The sequence below is a fragment of the Phragmites australis genome, chromosome 10, assembly GCF_958298935.1.
Source record: "Phragmites australis chromosome 10, lpPhrAust1.1, whole genome shotgun sequence".
NCBI classification, from domain to species: domain Eukaryota; kingdom Viridiplantae; phylum Streptophyta; class Magnoliopsida; order Poales; family Poaceae; genus Phragmites; species Phragmites australis.
Window position 1 is genome coordinate 21,363,188 of NC_084930.1, and position 20,740 is coordinate 21,383,927.

The following is a 20,740-nucleotide window of genomic DNA, read 5'->3' on the forward strand; positions in this document are numbered from 1 at the left end:
CTTCTACAAGTTGGGCCCACGGGGAGCTTCATGACGCTAGGATGGCCGTGGGGCGGTGTGGCTGCGAGGTGGCAGTGGCACCATGCCGTTCCCGGTCCCTGGAGTTTGTGTTGCTCCTCCCTTTCCCCGGCCTTCTCCTCTTCTGTAGGTTGGGCCCTTGGGGAGCTTCGTGACATTGGGATGGACATGGGACTAGGTGGTTGCGTGGCGGCGGCATTTGCTACTGCTTTGGTCCTGGCCTTTACGAGGACAGACCATGCACGACGGGTGGGGGGTGGGAGCCGCTAGTGAAAGCCTTGACTGGTTTTTTAGCCGAGATCGATGACTACAATGCCTTTGGATGTCGTTCTCCTCCTTGGAGGCGTTGTCAAGGCATTGTCAAGGTGTCTTCTCACTCCCTTCCCCTGGAGCTTTCAGGTGAAAACCTTGTTCGGGTAACCAGATGGGGGACGACGGTGACTCAACGTTGCATCCTCCTTGGAGGCGTCACTCTAGAGGTCCAGTCTCTCGCGCATCGGTGGTCATCGGCTTTGTGGTGGCCTCGTCCGGTTCGGTGTGAACCACCAGCTTCTTCTGTAGGTTTACACCTATGTTGTCGTTTCTCATTGGCTCTCCATTCTGATTTGGCGCTTCGCGACAGCAATTTCTTCCAATGCGTTATCCTCCAAAGCAACGCGCTGCCGACTTGTGGTGACAAAGAGGTGCGGTGTGGGAGTAGGGTTCCCCCGACCAAGTCATGTTGTGGTGACATGGGGGTTGGGCTTTGCCGGTTGAGTGGTGGTGGCATGGGGCAGGGCTCCGCAGACTGAGTTGTGTGAGAGACAGTTGTTGGGTTGGTTAGTGCGTGAGTTGAGTTGGTTGGAGTTGTCTGCTGTCGGGTTTGCGCCTTTGGTGTGGGCATCGTTCTGCTTCGAGGTCGTATTTTCATTTTGGGATTGTGATGAGCACTCGTCTATGGATCACGTGTGACGAGTAGTTGTGGCCCGATCTTCTCGAAGGATCCACGAAATTGATAACTATCGCTGCGTGACCTGGTGAAGAGGCAGTGCACCGCGAGTCTGCACACGCGACGAACTACCGAGACAATCACCCTTCCACGTACCGACGAAGCCAGTCCACGCAATCACACCATAAAGATGTGAAGGCACAAACTGGGTGAACCGCAGTTCGGCGTTCTACAACTCCCTCAGGAATCGAAAGAACAAGTTTGCAAGCCTCTCAAGACTCACATGGAAAGAAGAACTCAAATAGTTTGTACTTCTGAATTGACAGCCAAAAAAAAAAGTCCCCTTGTCATCTATTACATGGCTATATATAGCACTAGTGGAGTCTTCAGTTCAGATTAAAAAAATAAATGAAAACATGCAGTAGGAAGTCGCAGCAATCCTTGCATTCATGGCCTAGTGGAGCTCTCTTGATGTTTGGACTTCATTTGCATGCAGCTCCACATGCGAAACAGCAATCTGAAGGTTTTATTTACTATGTATAGCAGCTGAATGGTTCCTCTTTTCTATGCACGTCCAGGCTCCTTAGTCCATATATTTGGAGGGCAGAAACCATCATCATCCCATGTCCGTTCGTGCACTCCATCATTCCTAAGAACATTAAAACAAGTACTCAAAAGCATAGGCTCATCCAAAGTAATTTGATTATTTAACACAAGGTTAGCGTTCACCTGAGAGTGAATTTCCTTCTCCAATTGTTTGGCTCTGCTCCTTGTAATTGGACCCACTATATCAGATGCACTTTTATTAGGAGGTGGAGAAGAGTGGCTGCTAGGATGTCCTCATCAGCCTCCCCCTCTTGAGAAGGAGTCATCCTCGACTCAGACTTACCAACAAATGGACACAAATCTTTGACATTGAATGTTGCACTCACATTGGTATATTCAGGAGGGAGCTCAATTTTGTAAGCATTATCATTTATCTTTTCTAGAACCTTGAATGGACCGTCACCCCGAGGGGATAACTTACTCTTGCGCTGTTGGGGAAATCGATCATTGCGTAGATGCAACCACACTAGGTCGCCAGCCTGTTCGCTTGCCTTGCATATTGTGCAGGTTTCTTCTCAATATTCCTCCTTGTGTCGGCATGTAGCTTCTTAATGAATTCAGATCTCTTTGCAGCATCCAAATTTACTTGTTCCTGTAATGGTAAAGGCAAAAGATCCATGGGCGTATGTGGTTTAAAACCATAAACAATTTCAAAGGGACAAAATTTGGTTGTGGAATGTACTGCCCTGTTATAAGCAAATTCAACATGTGGAAGGCAATCTTCCCACATCTTTAAGTTCTTTTTCAGCACAGCCCTTAGCATTGTGGATAGAGTACGGTTGACGACCTCAGTTTGTCCATCAGTTTGTGGGTGACAAGTGGTGGAAAATAACAACTTAGTGCCAAGTTTACGCCATAATGTATTCCAAAAATAGCTAAGAAATTTTGTATCACGATCTGAAACAATAGTCTTTGGCACTCCATGTAGACAAACTATCTCCCTGAAAAACAAGTCAGCAACGTGGGACGCATCATCGCTCTTATGACATGGAATAAAATGTGCCATTTTTGAGAAGCGATCGACAACAACAAAAATGGAATCCCTCCCCCTCTGAGACCGAGGTAACCCCAGAATAAAATCCATAGATATATCTTCCCAAGGTACATTTGGAATTGGTAATGGAGTATATAGACCAAGGGGATTAAGACGAGACTTAGCTTTCAAGCAGGTTATGCACCGCTCAACGTGTCGCTGGACATCACGTCGCATATGTGGCCAAAAGAAATGATCAGAAAGCATGTCCAATGTCTTTTTTTACACCAAAATGACCAGCCAACCCCCCAGCATGTGATTCCTGCAAAAGAACATTTCGAATCGAGCAAGCTGGAATGCACAGTTTGTTAGTCCGAAATAAGAATCCATCATGCACATAGAATTTGTCCCATCCTTTTCCCGCAATACAATTAGAGAAAGGTTCGTTAAAATCAGGGTCATTAGCATAAAGTGTTTTTATTGATTCCAAACCAAGCACTTTTGTATCTAATTGTGTAACCAAAGCACATCGTCTAGACAAAGCATCTGCAACAATGTTATCTTTGCCACGCTTATGTTTGACAACATAGGGGAATGTTTCAATGAAATCAATCCATTTCGCATGTCGACGGTTCATTTTGCCTTGGCTTTTCAGATATTTCAAAGCTTCGTGATCAGAATGGATTACAAATTCTTTAGGTAATAAATAATGTTGCCAGACTTCCAAAACTCGAACTAAGGCATAAAGCTCTTTGTCATAGACAGAGTAGTTCAGATGTGGATCATGTAACTTTTCAGAAAAGTAGGCAACAGGTTTACCTTCTTGAAGTAGCACACCTCCAATGCCAATACCACTTGCATCACATTCGATCTCAAAGGTCTTACCAAAGTTTGGTAGTTGTAGCAGCGGTGCTTCACAAAGCTTTTGTTTTAGCTCTTCAAAGGCATGGTCCTGTTCAGCTCCCCACTTGAATGGAACATCCTTCTTTGTCAAATTGTTAAGGGGTGCAGCGATGGTGCTGAAATCTTTAACAAATCGTCGGTAGAAACCTGCAAGACCATGGAAACTTCGAACTTGGCTCACATTTTCAGGTGTAGGACAATCCTTTATCGCTTTAATCTTCTCTTCATCAACTTTGACGCCATCTGCAGTCACCACAAAACCAAGAAAAACAACACGGTCTGTGAAAAAGGTGCACTTAGCAATATTTCCATACAATTTCTCTGCTCTCAAAACAGCAAGGACTTCACGGATATGGTCAAGATGTTCATCAAATGATTTACTATAGATCAGGATATCATCAAAATATACAACCACAAATTTTCCAATGAAAGCTCTTAAAACATGATTCATTAAACGCATAAAAGTGGAAGGAGCATTCGTCAAACCAAAGGGCATCACAAGCCATTCATATAAACCAAATTTAGTCTTAAATGCTGTCTTCCATTCATCACCAATTTTCATGCGAATTTGGTGATAGCCGCAGCGTAAATCAATCTTGGTGAAAATAGTTGAACCACTCAATTCATCTAACATGTCATCAAGCCTAGGAATGGGATGGCGATATCTAACAGTTATAGCATTGATAGCACGACAATCAACGCACATGCGCCAAGACCCATCTTTCTTAGGGACCAAAAGTACTCGAACAGCACAAGGTGAGAGAGATTCACGAACATACCCTTTGTCCAAAAGCTCTTTTATCTGTCGCTGAATTTCTTTTGTTTCTTCAGGATTGGTGCGGTAGGCTGGACGATTGGGAAGAGAAGCACCCGGTACCAAATCAATTTGGTGTTCAATTCCGCGTATGGGAGGAAGACCAGCTGGCACCTCATTGGGAAAAACATCCTCAAAATCCTGTAATAAATCAAGAACAACACTAGGCAGCGACAATGGTAAGTTGTTAGCTGAAAATAGGACCTCCTTGTGCAAGAGCACAAAGAATGGGGCTGTGGTGTTCCTCACTTCTCTCAAATCACTCTTGCTCACAAATAAACACTCATGTTGTCGTGGCAGTCTTGTATTTTCAGGGGGCTTTATGTGGTTGGATGGTTTAGGAGTCTCTCCCTTACTATTTTTGTGGCTCTCACATAATTTTCTTTTCTCACTCTCATCTCTTTTCATGCGAGCAACATCGGAAGAGTGTATGTCTTCAGGAGATAATGGAACAAGAACCACCTTCTTCTCTTTGTGAATAAATGTGTATTTGTTCGACCGGCCGAAGTGCATAGAATCCACATCAAATTGCCATGGACGACCCAGAAGTAAGTGGCATGCTTGCATAGGAACAATATCACAATCAACCTCATCATGATAGTCTCCAATTGAGAATGACAAGCGGACCATGGATGAAACCTTCACTATCCCTGAATTATTCAACCATTGCATATGGTACGGGTGTGGATGGCAACGTGTTTGCAGGCCAAGCTTCTCAACAAGCAAGGCACTAACAATATTGTTGCAGCTCCCACCATCAATTATAAATCTGCACACCTGTCCTTTCACTTTGCATCGTGATTGAAACAAATTATGGCGCTGCCCTTGCTCAGCTGCAACTAATTGAGTAGAAAGAACTCGTCGAACCACCAACGACTGGTCTGGTGCATTCAAAATATAAGCACGCACGGTGGAAGTTGTAGCAGACCCAAATGAACTATCATGTCGGGGCGAAATAGGAGCCTCCAAATAATTAATATCAGCAAGCAAATCATCAAAATCGGCACTAGTGATTTCCTCTGGATTTGGAGGAATAACAGCTTGTGGTATGTCCTCCTGAGCAACATGTGGAATAGACTGAATGGCCAAACAATTCAATCCCAGCTCATATTCACCATCCTCAGCGTGATACTCACAAGTTTTGAGATTCTCATCTGCTAATGCCAGGATATTGTGCTCCTCCTCCTCGTCACTCTGAGAATCATAAGAACCATCAGCAAGTGCTATAATTGTACGCCTATTGGGGCATTCAGCTTGCTTATGCCCATGACCACCACACTTAAAACACTCAATCCTACTTGTCTTCCTTTGGGCTGCTGCAGGAGAGGAGTTGGACTGATTGGAACTCACAGCTTTGCCTTTCGCATCAAATTGTTTGGCAGAAGATGAAACAGAACGAGAAGCTGCACGAGAGGAAGGTGTAGAAGCTGCATGAGATGAAGGTGTGTGTGCCCCTGATCCGTGCTGTTGTGAATTGCGCCATGGAGTAGAACTGTTATGAGCTGAAAAAGAAACATGGTTTTTATAAGATTCAACAAGCTGCCGTTCTGCCCGTTTTGCAAAATGAACTAATTCTGTTAGAGTTGTGTAGTTTGTCATGTCCACTTTATGGGCAATTGGTTTATTGAGTCCAACCAAGAACCGAGCCATCGTGGATTCCTCATCCTCAGTGATTCCTGTACGGAGTAGGCACATTTCCATTTCTTGAAAATATTCATCAACGCTGCGAGTACCCTGCACAAGGCGTTTGAGCCGCAAATGTAAGTCACGGGTATAATATGCAGGAACAAAACGACGTCTCATTTCCCTCTTCATTTCATCCCATGTGATACGATCATGTCCAACTCGATGGAATTCTGCGCGAACTTGGTTCCACCAAGTTAAAGCATAACCTTTGAACTCAATGGCAGCAAGCTTTGCTTTCTTTTCAGCAGGGTAATCATACAAATCAAATATCTGGTCCACCTTGGTCTCCCACTCAAAGTAATCATCTGCATTCTCCTTCCCACTAAAAGCAGGAATAGATATTTTGACTCTCCCCAAACCATCGTCCTCACGACGACGTTCATGATCACCATGTCGCGGAGCACGATGGCCATCATGACCAGCAAACTGGTGGGCACCAAAAGCACCAAAGCGACCAAAGTGAGCACCTCCACGGTGTTCATAACCACCACGATGACCATGGTGATCTTAACGGTAGTCGTCATGATCATCAAAATCACCATCAAAACCTGCAGTCTCTAGCAAAGGAACACGCCGTGCACGGCCAAAAAAGTTTGGCCTCATATTAGGTGCACCAAAATTGTCAAAACCAGCACCATGACCTCGACCACCACCACGTCCTCGTCCACCGCCTCCTGCAGCTGCACGACGTGCAGCCTCAGCCTGAAGACGAGCAGCCTCGGCCTCCAAGGCAGTAGGATCATCATCCTCAACATGTTGTCCATCATCATGTTGGTCCTCCATGTTTGGTGCATGGCCGAAATCATGCTGAAGTGCTTGCAGTTGTTGTGTCAATTGATTCATTTGTGCCCGCATTTCCTGAAACTCCGCTGCCGAAATTGGACCATTTGGATCTGCCATGTTAGCGTAGAAAAGAAAAGATATATATAGATGGGGAATATATGTGGAGTCACTCCCTCATCACTTGCTGAACAAGTTCTTTCTCTTCCTGAAGGGTCAGTAACTGGGGCAGCAATCTGCAGTGGAAGAGTGATTGTAACAGAGACGACGGTGCAACAGCTCACGATGCTTTGAGTAGAGTGTGGTGGGGTAAAATATATGTGTAGTGCACTGAAAAGGAGTGATGCAAAATCGAATAATAATCCAAAAGAGAAACACAAGTCTAAGTTGCTGATCACAAAGAAAAAAATAGGTGGAAAGTAAAGGAACAAGGTAAAAGAAGTGGAGGGAAAACAACAATTGGCACCAATCGAACTCATGCTCAAACCCCTATTTTCTTGCAAATACTCATACGTCTCTTTTTTTTAAAAAACAGAATTCTTTTCTTTAGCTGAAACACTTTTTTTTTTGTTCTTTCTTTGTACTCTTTTTTTTTTTTTGGGAACCTCTTGACAAACAGCATACAACTTTCAATTAAGGGTGGCGCAGAAATGACAAACAAAGTGTCGGTGCCGATTGTTAGACTGATTTGGAAGCAATCAAGGGTGGGATGGGTGGGTTTCTTTTTTTTTTGTGTGTATGTTTCAGAGGGAAAAAGAAGATGAAAAGATCAAAGGTAAAAGTCAGGATAAAACTGGAGAAAGGAGAAAAACGAACTTCAGATCAGGAGAAATCAGACCAAGAAAAATCAGCAAATAGACAAGCCTCAAAGGATTGAAAACTCGATGATGCAAACTACAATTCAGCGCAAAAGAGAGAGGCTATAGGTCTGTATATATGTATTTTTTTTGGGGGCTATTTGTGGGCTGTAGGTATAAAAAAAAAATCTATCCTACCAAATTAAGAACGATCCTACCGAGTAAACGGAGGCTCTGACACCAGATGATGGGCACTCGTCTATGGATCACGTGTGACGAGTAGTTGTGGCCCGATCTTCTCGAAGGATCCACGAAATTGATAACTATCGCTGCGTGACCTGGTGAAGAGGCAGTGCACCGCGAGTCTGCACACGCGACGAACTACCGAGACAATCACCCTTCCACGTACCGACGAAGCCAGTCCACGCAATCACACCATAAAGATGTGAAGGCACAAACTGGGTGAACCGCAGTTCGGCGTTCTACAACTCCCTCAGGAATCGAAAGAACAAGTTTGCAAGCCTCTCAAGACTCACATGGAAAGAAGAACTCAAATAGTTTGTACTTCTGAATTGACAGCCAAAAAAAAAAGTCCCCTTGTCATCTATTACATGGCTATATATAGCACTAGTGGAGTCTTCAGTTCAGATTAAAAAAATAAATGAAAACATGCAGTAGGAAGTCGCAGCAATCCTTGCATTCATGGTCTAGTGGAGCTCTCTTGATGTTTGGACTTCATTTGCATGCAGCTCCACATGCGAAACAGCAATCTGAAGGTTTTATTTACTATGTATAGCAGCTGAATGGTTCCTCTTTTCTATGCACGTCCAGGCTCCTTAGTCCATATATTTGGAGGGCAGAAACCATCATCATCCCATGTCCGTTCGTGCACTCCATCATTCCTAAGAACATTAAAACAAGTACTCAAAAGCATAGGCTCATCCAAAGTAATTTGATTATTTAACACAAGGTTAGCGTTCACCTGAGAGTGAATTTCCTTCTCCAATTGTTTGGCTCTGCTCCTTGTAATTGGACCCACTATATCAGATGCACTTTTATTAGGAGGTGGAGAAGAGTGGCTGCTAGGGATGTCCTCATCAGATTGTCTATCGGTTCCGTTTAACCATACAGTTGTGAGGTTTTTGGACCCGATCACTACTACAGATACCCTCATGAGTGTCGGTTCAAAATCGCCATCGGTGAAGGTTTTTGAACTGACACTGATTACTCAGAACTAATAGTCTGTAAGTATCAATGATGGGTATGGAACCGGCACTAAAATCACTATCAGTGCCGGTTTGTTTTTACCAACTGGCACTGATAGGTATTTCCTACCCTTTTCAAAATGTGGCGGTTGCCATTAATGCCGTGGCATTTTCAAATTTTGGCCATTGCCGGCAATAGTAAACGATATATTTATAGACACGCGCATATAAATTTAATTTACAAGACGTTAAGTTTTATCGCAGCATATATACACAAGGACACATATATTTCATTTTTAAAACATCAAGTCTCGTCATGGTATATATACAACACATACATGTGAGATTTCATTTCATTGAAGGTTCTGAACTCTATTTTTTCTTGTTGGATGAAGGTAATGAGAGAGAGGAGCCAAATTCATGTAACTCACCGGTTGGACTAATGACTTGGTTATTGATGAACCCGACAAGTTGTTCTTGAAGTGCGTTGATTTCAATAGCCATGAGTCGTTCTCTGGACAGCACGAGGAGCTGCAATTTCAAGAATTGAAGAAATCAATCCTTATGAGCACATGTTGGACCTGAAAACCAGTTATCAAGATGTATGTCGCATACATCAGAATCGACTACCTGGTATGACGTGTCTCTGTTTAATCCGTGCATAAATTCCATTTAATAAAAACCACATCAATTATTGCTCGGACCCTGCTTCCTGCAAGGAAAGTCATGTCGGACACTCATTCTTTTGCTAATGGCCAGTGTCTAACACTCTTCTTGATGTATCATAGGTACACTCTGCATTTGTGTGATTATTACCGTAAATAGATTTAGATTCAATCAAATCAAATATTACAAGAGCAATAAAGAAATGGTCGGGTTTTACCTTTGTAGCCAGTCAATGACGGGTTGGTAGGTTTTTTTTGGATTATTTTTAGTCGAAGACAACGATCTTGCTAATGTCTGGTTGGATGACAAGAAGGATCCAGTGATAACTGCACATAGGTCACAATACGTTATTTGGTCCTAATTTCTAACTATGTATTGCTCAAAAAGAGTAGAACATTTATAAAGGGAAACACATACCCAAAGTGGTAGGCCAAAAGTATGTATTTCTTCAATCGTAGCTCTATAATACACTTCAATGCATAGTCCTCGGTTCATTTTGGATCGGATTGCATCATTGTCGGGTTTACATGATGTGGGTCGATGAATCCCACATGGTAGATGCCCTCCGTCATGCATCTTTGTACCTCCATTCTACATAAGGAATAAGTTAAGACATTCAATCCAATGTTACATGAATGTATATTGTAAATTATACATATGCGACACTTACAGAGTCCAACAACTCAAGATAGACCCCGCGACTCCTTCATGTACCACACTTGGAATTTCCAAAGTTGATATGTCAGTTTGTCCCACACGTTTGGCATGACCAAGAGTTCGCCTCTTAAATTGCCATCTCTCGACTGCTTTTCGTGTCAGTGACTCATCTAAAAATTGCTCTTTTGTCATTTTAGCATCTTCAAGAAATCTTTCTAAATTATTTTCTTGTCATGTCTATTTGATAGAAGACTCCTCCAAGTATTTCTTTCTTTTGATGCGAGCGTAGTGTGATTTATTCTTACACTCGATAGGTTTGGCCATCTTCAAGAAAAACTTATGTGTTTCTGAACGGATTGGTATTTTCTTCTTAGGCTCTGGCTTTTCACAGAATTTCTTGACACTAGCATCCACTATCGGTCTGGTTTCCTCTAGTGTTTGTTCATAAGGCAACTTCTCAGGTGGTGCCACCTTCTTAGGTGGCCTTTGCTTCTGGGATGAAGCCGACTTCTGAGATGAACTCGAATTCTTAGACTGTGCAACTATTGCCAACTTCGCAGTGGGAGGAGTTGGCTCTCTTGGTGGTGGTGATGCCGACTTCGGAGGGGGAAGAATTGGCTCTCTTGGTGGCACTGGTGCTGACTTCTGAGGAGGAGGAGTTGGCTCCCATGGTGGCGACTTGCGTAAAGGAGGAGTTGGCTCCCTTCTGGGTGACGGTGGTGGCGGTGGTAATCGTGGAGGAGTCGGAGAAATTCTGTGTGGTGGGTCCGACTCCACATTAGACGACTCATCTGTCTCATCTTCAAACACTATGTAGTGCTTAGACCACAGAACGAGGCCACCTGTGTTTGATCCGAGCCTCTTGGAACCTGTCTCTCCGGGGTAATCCTTGTCAATCTTACGGTGCAGCCTTCGCACTGAGTCAATGGGGACCTTAGCGTATCCCCACGGTATCGAACGATTGTTGAAGAGAGGTCCTTCCATGCTTTGGTCAACCTGACCCATAGCCACCGTACTGTAATGTTCAAGGTGGGCATGACAAGCTTGCACACTTTCCTTTCTATGATGTCGTCCACGGGGTAACGAGCCAATTCTTCTTCTGCAAACCTCGTGGACACACAGATGCCTCTGATGACCACCAAGGCTCATAACATTTTCTTCGCCTTGCTGCCGTCTGTTTCCTTGCTGAAGTGCTTCTTTGATTTTAGTGTCTTTCATCAAACGCTCTTTTACAAGTTCTCATCGTACTAAAGCTAGCAGCTCTTCCAGTTCTTCTCGCCTTCTTTTCCGAATCCTGTAACTTACGACGACTTCTAGGAATCCCTCTTTCCAAGGCACCACACCCTTGCCTCTGGTGTGACCTGGGTGCTCCTTGGTTCCCAGTGCCAAGGTTAGCTGATCTTTCTCCCTTTCTGGCTTGAAAGAGCCTTGAAAAGACTGGACGTGGGCATTTATATTTCTTTGCATCAGTTCCTGTTCTCTATCACTTTTGAAGATTAGGCTGCCATCTGCCGACAAAGTCACCCCTCTCGCGTATATATATTGCTTCACTCATTCAATCCAGTCAGCTGTATGAGGTGTGGCACCACTGCAAGTTACTTGTTCTTCCATCTCTTCCCACTTGTTGTATTTCCTCTCGTACCCACGCTAGCCAGTTCTATGGGGGTACACGTTCTTATGGGAGTTGGCCATGTTTATCTCACTTAGTCATTTTCTTCCTCTGACCGCATGTACTCTATGAAATCGTTCCAAAATGGTTCCACCATCAGATAATCATCCCATTTCAGTGTCCGATCCACCAAGTAATAATTTCTCCACAGCTTACCCTTGAAATTCTTGAACGCGATAGCTATTATTGATAGGGCACAATACTTCGCTTTGGCCATATTGCATCCTTTAGGGTATTCAAACTTTGTCATAAACTTGTCCCACACAAGATCCTTGCTATTATCTGGAACCAGCCACATGTCATCTCGTCTGCCTCTCCAACTTCTATATGTGATTGCAACATGGTCCCTAACTAGACATCTGATTGCTGTTTTGAACGGCCCCAGAACAACTTTAGGTCTCATGGGCTCCCTGACTGAATTGACCTCCGTGATGATGAAACGTCCCTCGGGCATCCTGTTGAGACCTCGTCCACTCCTCTCTTCTTCTGCCATCTTGTCACCCTTCGAAGCATCAGCATGAGGATCGATCTGACCCTCCGGAGCATCATCTTTGGCCCTACCCTGCACAACCTCAGCGAATGTCTCCAACTCAAACTAATCCATGTTTAGGTACGCACTCGGCTACCGCCTCCCATCTGGTCCAGCTCCATGTTTGCAGCCTCATCTTGTACCAAGGATGGAGCCAGATCTGAGGAGGGGCCTTGTATCGGAGGGGGGACGGGATAGGGCTATGTACAATGGTTGGATTTTGTACGTACCATTCCTACATAAAAATTTTAGACACAAAAAGCACTTAATTTAGAGTTAAAATTAATGAGATATGTATTCAAATTATGGTCAAGAAGGTACAAACATGAACTTGATTTTGACTTAGTAGGTTTATCTCTGCACTTATTTCAATTTCAAGAAGGTACAAACATGCAATATACCTTTTTCCTCGCTGCATTCTTATGACTCACTTAGATTCTTGATGTCTCAGCATTTTGCATATGTGTTACATGAGGACCCTGACCAGAGACATAGACATGGTTTGCCGGAAGTGAAAATAACCTGCTGAATCTAGTCAATAGCATTTCTTTTCTTATGCAGATCTTTTGGTCCAATGGTTTCATTGCCCATCATTAACCAATACTATCGATTCCAATGACCTTTACAAGAGCTGGACTCTGCACATACCTTTTAGCTATTTTATGAATGATGCATTCTATTTTATGAACAACTATCTTATTAGTGATTTAGGATTTCCTTTTATCATCTTAGGGATCTTATTTTCTTGTTCATTGGAGGATACAATTTCTTATATTTTTTGTCTGCATTATACTGGCAAGAATCTGTTGCCTTTTCTTTTGAAAATCAAAATAGATTTCATTCTTCCAGGTTTGTTGCAGTTCTTTGCTTTCGGTTGCAATCAAAACTTTTAGACTTAGTTAGAACAAAAAAGATTTTAAAAAATACTTCATGAATTCATTAAATTTGTGGGCTCCGTGAAACTTGGCTAACTACCATAACAAAAGTCTATCAATTCATAACACAACTCTATAATTCATAATACAAGTCTATCATTTCATAATACAAGTCGATAATATTTACATGTATCATTTATTTCACATTATCCTAGTCACAAGTCTATCAATTCATGCATAAATGTTGAAGATAAACACTCTTTATACAGTAGCTTCTGAAACTTTTAATTATCATGCATGCGCACAAAATACTGCATCATAGATATTCATTCATGACCTGCTCATGGGAGCAATGAAAGTAGTCCACTTCTTCGATTCAACCCCTGCATCACAGAAATGCATTCTCCACTGAAGATCATTCAGTTAAATTTGCCCCTTCTTCGATTTTGCCTAACCCTATGCCACTGAAGAGGTGGACAATCCGATCTGTACTTGTGTATGTTGGATGGTGGGGGTGCGACGGCTTCAAGCCAGGGAGTTGGGTCTTCCTTCCTAGTGGTGACTATGGGGAGGAGTTAGCGCGTCAGGAGGAAGGTCAGCGGCACGTCGGGAGAAGACGATGCATCGAGGTGTGGTCGGGGAGGAGGCGGCGATCGAGGAGGCGGCAGTCAGGAGGATGCGGCCATCGGGGAGGTGCGGCGCTCGGGGATGGAGGAGGAGCGGGCTGAAATGGTGAATGGAGCGAACAAGGAGAGCGGTCAAGTGTTGGTATATATATGTACAGAAGCATCAGTGCTGGTTTTAGTTGCTAACCGGCACTGATACATGTATCAGTGCAGGTTCTAGTTAATAACCGATACTGATAAACATATCAGTGCCGGTTCTATTTATCAACCAACACTGATATGTAGAGTATCAGTGCCAGTTAGTACTTACAACCTGCACTGATAAATATTTTTTGCAAATATTCTTCTATTGTTAGATTCGGCTGAAAACTTGAAAAATTCATAGAAAAATGATTAGAGTTGAGAAAAATATAAAACCAATTTTGTTGAGTTTGTATTACTGTCACCTACATGATAAAAATACTTTCATACATGAAATGTGCATTGAATTATCTTTATTTCATTAATAACTCTGTAATTTGTTAATTTTGGAAACTTAATTTTGTTAAACTTAATTTTGTTAAACTTAATTTTTCACACTCTTTACATGAAATTCAACATTAACCACTGATTCTTGGTTAACTTTGTGATTTTTAACTCTTCATTTGGTTTTCTCCTTTTAATCCAATTTGAATCTAACCAATTCACATAAGTCCAATCGCATGGTGTGACACTCAGATTAGAACTTTTCAAAAAGTTACTCTTCACCATACATGTCCTTGATATAAATTAAAGCTTATCCTAAATTTGTACAAATTTCACCAAATACATGAAAGCTTCTTTCATTAAATGATTAATGCTTTGTTTTGGTCGCAGCGTATGTAGGTAGCTTCCTCAATGTCATCAATGAGACGAAGTTCGACATTCTCTCCAAAAGGAGGCAGGTCATTGAATTTGTAGCAGTCTTCTTTGTCAACAACATCCTCAACATCGACAATCTTTATTTTTCCTTCAAGAACCACGTGACGCTCCTCCTTGATAATTGGGCTCGGGTCCTATACATAGAAGACTTGTGCAACATCCTTGGTAAGCACAAATGGTTGTTCTCTATATCCGACGAGTTTGAGGTCCACGGTAGTCATAGCATACTTGTCGACCTTGACTTCCCCTGGGAGCCTAACCCATTAGCACCGGAACAGAGGGACCATCAACTCGTCATATTCAAACTCGCAAATCTCCTCTATGAATCCATAGTAGGTCTCCCTGTTGCTAGCGTGGTCATAGGCATCAATACGGACACCACTATTTTAATTAGTGCTCTTGTTGTCTTGTGCTCTCGTATAAAATGTATAGCCATTGATCTCATATGCTTGGAATGTGAGAATCGTAGTTGATGGGCCATTAGCTAGCAGTTCCAACAGAGCATCGACGGTATCCTTACCTATCATGTGTTGATGTAACCAATTACTAAAATTATCTTTGTGCTCTCTCGCGATCTAATCACCTAACTACGTTGGATTTGTGGAACATAGCATGCTCAAGTGTATATTGACATACGGGCTCACTACAGAACTGCAAAGTGTGCTTGAGTGAATGAAACACGATCTTTGATATGGATTGATGTATGACCTATCATCCCTTTCCCCTTTAGCCAACCGTGTTCGGTTTCATGTAGTCAATGCAAAACTCCTCCATACTCCACCCTTGCAACCTTCCGGGAGACCTCGGTTACGAACATATTTCTTCAGAACCCCTATGAACCTTTTAAAAGGATACATATGATACAGAAATATGAGGCCAAGGTTCTTTATTTCACCTACAATGTGAACAATTAGATGGGGTCTTATATCAAGAAATGTCAGAGGGAAAATAGTCTCAAACTAACATATAGTATGGATCATATCTTCCTGTAGCTTTGCCAGTTTGTTTGGATCAATGACCTTCTGTGAAATTGCATTGAATAATGAACACAACTTTATGATTGAGTCTCGGACCTTATCTGGTAGAATACCTCTAATTGCAACTGGAAGTATCTGCGTCATCATCACGTGACAATCATGAGACTTCATGCTAACTAACTTCTTATCTTTAATATTTACTAAGCTTCTAATGTTAGAGGAGTAACCAGTCAGAACTTTGACATCACGCAAGCAACCACACAGATGGATCTTCTCTTCCTTGCTCATAGTGTAGCAAGCTATGGGAAGTTTCTTTTTGTCGTTGTCTAATTGTATGTAATTAGGTCCTTCCCGAGGTTCATTTCTTCCAGGTCTAGCTGTGTATTTAGTGTATCTTTTGTTTTCCCAGATATGTCTAATAAGGTACCAATAAAGCTATCAAACACATTCTTCTCCACATGCATATAGTCGATTGCGTGTCGAACCATAAGATACTTCTAATAAGGCAGCAACCAAAATATTGATATCTTTTTCCACATAGGAGCATGTTGCCCAGTCGGAATTTTTGTACTTCCTGGCCCCTTTCCATGTACAACTCTAAGTGTTTTTACCATCTTAAATACCTGTTCTCCAATGCGAATCTTCAAAGCTTGACGATGCTCCACTGTCCTGTCAAAACCTCTTTTATTCTTGTGGTACGGGTGATCTGGATGAAGGAACCTATGGTGACTCATGAAGATCATTTTTTGACTGTTCATTAGCCACCGCCCCTGTTTCCTCCAAGTACTAAACACATCAACACATCCATTGTACCCGTTCACAGTCTACCCTGATAGGTTACCAAGAGCGGGCTAATCGGAGATCGTTACGAATAGCATTGCACGCAGGGCAAAATTCTCACATCTGTACTCATCCTATACCGGTACGTCATCTTTCCACAATACAAGAAGATCTTCAACCAATGGTTTGAGGTATACATCGATATTATTGCCTGGTTGATTCGGCCCACTAATTAGCAAAGGCATCATAAGATATTTTTGCTTCAGGCACATCCAAGGTGGAAGCTTGTAGGTACAGAGAGTCATGGGCCAAGTGCTATGAGTACTTCTCGTGTTCCTGAAAGGATTCATCCTATCCGTACTTAACTCGAACCTTATATTCCTCACTTCATATCTGAATTTCTTGTATTTTGAATTGAATCTCCTCCATTGCATGCCATCAGCAGGGTGTCTAAGCATTCCGTCTTTCTTACGCTGTTTAGTGTGCCATCGCATGAACTCAGCATTCGACCTATTAGCAAACAATCACTTAAAATAGGGGATTATAGGAAAATACCAAACCACCTTAACGGGAGGTCTTTTCTTCTTTTTCTTCGCCCCCACGCCATCGTTCTCGATATCATCAACATTACGCTTGTACCGTAGTGCATTGGAAATGCGACACGCTTCCAAACAGGGCCAAAAATAGTATTACTATCCACCACTTAGATGGTAATTAAGCAATTTGTATGAGATTGATAAGTGTATGTCTGCATTGAATAAGCTCTAATTCAATTAATATTTTAGGGGAGCTCTTCTAATGCTTGTGTGATAAGTCCTTAAAAAAGCCTTATGTGATACATGTGTATATATATATATATATACTTACGTCATTTTAGGATGTAGATGGAACAATATTGCCACAACTACTTGTCAATGTTAAAGTTTTTTTAATTAAAGAATCATATTAACATAACACTTTTTAAAATATATTCTTTGCACTATCTCTTTTGTGTATAATCATAAATAGTTGTACTAATAAATTGTTCATTCATGGGGGTTCTGAAATTAATAGCTCTTGCCCATTCCAAAATTCATCACCAAGAAATAACCACCTAAATTTAAATCTAGAGCAATATAGCTACTAAATCCAGCTAAGAATCAAATATAGATCATCTCTATACATCTGACAATGGCAAAGTTACAAATTTTTCCTAAATTATATCTCAGTTGCATATCTAAATTCATAACCATAGAATAAGCACCAACCATCAACCCTAGAGAAATCTACCAAGTAAATCTATCTAAAAAATATAGATAATCCTATTAACCTTAGAGCATTTGACTCCTCTAAATCTTGAATCCTCCAACCGTAGAGATGGCAAAAATAACGATCGATACTGTTATGGTGAGCTTGCAGCGGCTCTGGTCACGCTTGAAGGAAAAGGTGGGTTTTATATTGGAGTGCCGATTGGTATATGGAAACGACACTGATAAACACTATTAGCACCGGTTCTTAACTCCTCAGTGGTTGTTCGTGCGCAGGAGCTTAACAACCGATACTGATACGTCAATGATACCGATTATTGTTAAACTACTACTGATGGATCTACATATATGGTGTTCTATAGTAGTAGATTTTCCTTATAAACAAAATTAATTATCTTTTTTAAAAAAAAATGGACAGTGCTCTCGCCGTCCTTCGATTTTTTTTTTTTACCCCGTGTGTGTACCGATCGAGCTGAATGCCATGCGCACGTTTAGCTGACGGGAAAACCCGATTAGGATAAGGTTTGTTTTCCGCTGACGCGGACGGCGTGCAAATTAAATGAGCGAGCGCCATCGGGGCCGGCCAGTACGTTCTCATCATCCCGTTCAAACCGACGCCACCATGGTCTTTCAACGTCGTCTTCGTCCATCTCGTGCGTTTTTGTGCGCGCAGGGTCCACCGTGCCCGTGTCATCCCTTTGGAAAATTTGTGCTTCCCCGTGAGCGTGAGCCTGTTCCGTGCCATATGCATGCATTGCTCTCCGTATACCCCTCCAATTTTTTTATAGGGCGTATTAGAATTTAAAAAAAAATAAAAATATATTTTGACTATTAATTTTTTTATATTATATTATCAATTGCTTTAGAATCATTAGTGGTTATTAAAAAATATGCGACATAGGAATTTATAATATATCTTTTATATATTAAATATATACATAATTTGACTAATTATTAGTTAAATATTACGAAGGGAGTATTTGTTTTCTCGAACGAGACAAATGTGGTAGAGAGAAACCAACGTGTCTCGTCTAGCTGTACCCCTGGGAGTTCTCTCTTTTGACTTCAATTTTCTGTAGCCTCCCCTTGTACATATTTCTGCCTGAATAGGTCAGTGGTCCTTCACCCGGTGAAAGCAGTCGACCAAGTTTTTCTAGGTACACTGAATCTATCCAGCTAAAAGCTTCCCATAAAAGTATTTGACAACTTTATTCCGAAGTTCCAAACAACTCCTATATTGTAGGGAAAAAAATTGGAAGTACAAAAACCCTACAACTAAAAAGGTCCTTAAGGCATTGTTTGTAATGCTGGAATTTCGTGGGATTCCTGTGGACTTTCTATCGATTCATGTAATTTTTTATGTTGCTTTTGAGATGTTGAAATTTTACACGAAAAAATTCAATTGTCGCATAATTTTGGGAAATTCCAACGTTCAACTGTGCATAAACTGGGGGTGGAGGCTCAGGGTCGTTCACGTCTTCCTAAAATGATTATATATGTAAATTTTGGTCCCACCTTAAAATTGCTCAAAATAATGTGTGCTCTACTCAGTCACAGAGTAATTATATATATCTCCATGTGTTGAGATCGAGATCATAACATAATGAACAGTAACCACACGGTACATAATAATATGGTAGCGGGCTAGTATTTTGTACAATAACTGCTCCTTCATCACATCAATAAGGTGAGAGTATTTGTAGCCATATATCAACCACTCCAATCCATGTTACGTGGTAACTATTTTGGTGACTGCCCCCTGGGGGTGAGCCGGTTGCCAATTACGGCCCAACGCCGCTCTGCCGAGGGTGTCAGGACGATTTGCATTGTATTGGGGTGTCAGGATAAGCACCACTTGCACCAGTATTAATCACTCGTCACCTCGCATCAGGTCGGATGCAAGAGGGTGTCCTTTCTTCCCTGATATTATCTCCAGAGGCCGGCTGCGTCTTTAGGCTTCGTAAGGCCGCATGGGCACCAGAGGGGTGGTCCGAAGGGTTCCACAGCCTCCGGGGATAAGGTTTCTTGCTAAGTTCGAAGGCCGAAGGCTCTAGGGGGACTTGTTATAGCTTTGAGTCTTTGGAGGGCCATGTACGTGCCGGAGAGACGGCCCGAAGGGGTCCGCAGCCTCTGGGGGTAAGGCCTTCTGCTGAGTCCAAAGGCCGTAGGCACTAGAGGGTCCTTTGATAGCGATCGTCAATCATTATCCTCAGGCTAGTCTATTTTGCCCCAATAGTACCCCTTCATTCTTTGGCCTCGACGTTTGGAGGGGTGAGGGGATGTAGAGGAAAACCAACTCCAGCTTGGGTTTGTAAAAAGAATGCTCAAAGACCATTCCCTGTCCCTGAGGAGTATTTCAGCGAGAACTATGGGCGTTGACGGTGAAGCTCAATGCTGACAGTGCATTGGTGATGGCGGCACACCCTGAGGTTATGCTAAGGTCGGAGGTGCAGTCGGCATCGAAGTTAGAGTCGAAGACTGAAGACATAGCAGCAGAGGAGGTATGGTCTGGAGTCTATTGGAGTTGGAGTATGCGGTATCGGGACTCGAGGCCCGAGGGGTGTCAGTGGAGGTGATGCACTCTGAGGTCCGTGCCGAGGCCGATTTAGATTCCTCGGACAGTTTTGGTGATGGGTCTGCTCCCCATTTGAGTTTGTCAGTGTGGGGGATCACATGTGGGATTAGGGAATCCCCACGTTTGCCCATTTGAGGACGGTAGGATGGGATGTGTCACTGGTGCGTTTCTGACTGGATAATGTGTGGGTTCATCTAGGGTCCTGTGCCCATGCCCCTGGCAGGCGCCGAAAGGGATCTAGGTTATTAATGTAACGGGACATTCATGCTAGAAAACAAGGCGTTGCCATGGGATGCTGCCATGTGTCGGTGGGGCGGCCAGGATATGGCCATGGGCCTCCAGAGATTAATGAGGGACGCCATGGAGCGATGTTGAGTTGTTTCCGCTTCTCTTCCTGTGTGGACGTGGACGCTCGGCCTAGGTATAAAGCGGGGGTCATCTGGCTTGATCTATCACCGCCCCATGAGCGAACACTTAACATGTCTTTGGAGGCGAAACTGAAGGCCTGACGGGAGAGGTGGTCCTCGAC

The 20,740-nt window shown here is 42.7% G+C and overlaps 1 pseudogene; it reads right to left on the reverse strand.

Moving 5' to 3' along the window:
• Positions 1-1,479: 1,479 nt before the first annotated feature.
• On the reverse strand, positions 1,480-6,428 carry LOC133930154 (uncharacterized; annotated as a pseudogene).
• Positions 6,429-20,740: the final 14,312 nt, after the last annotated feature.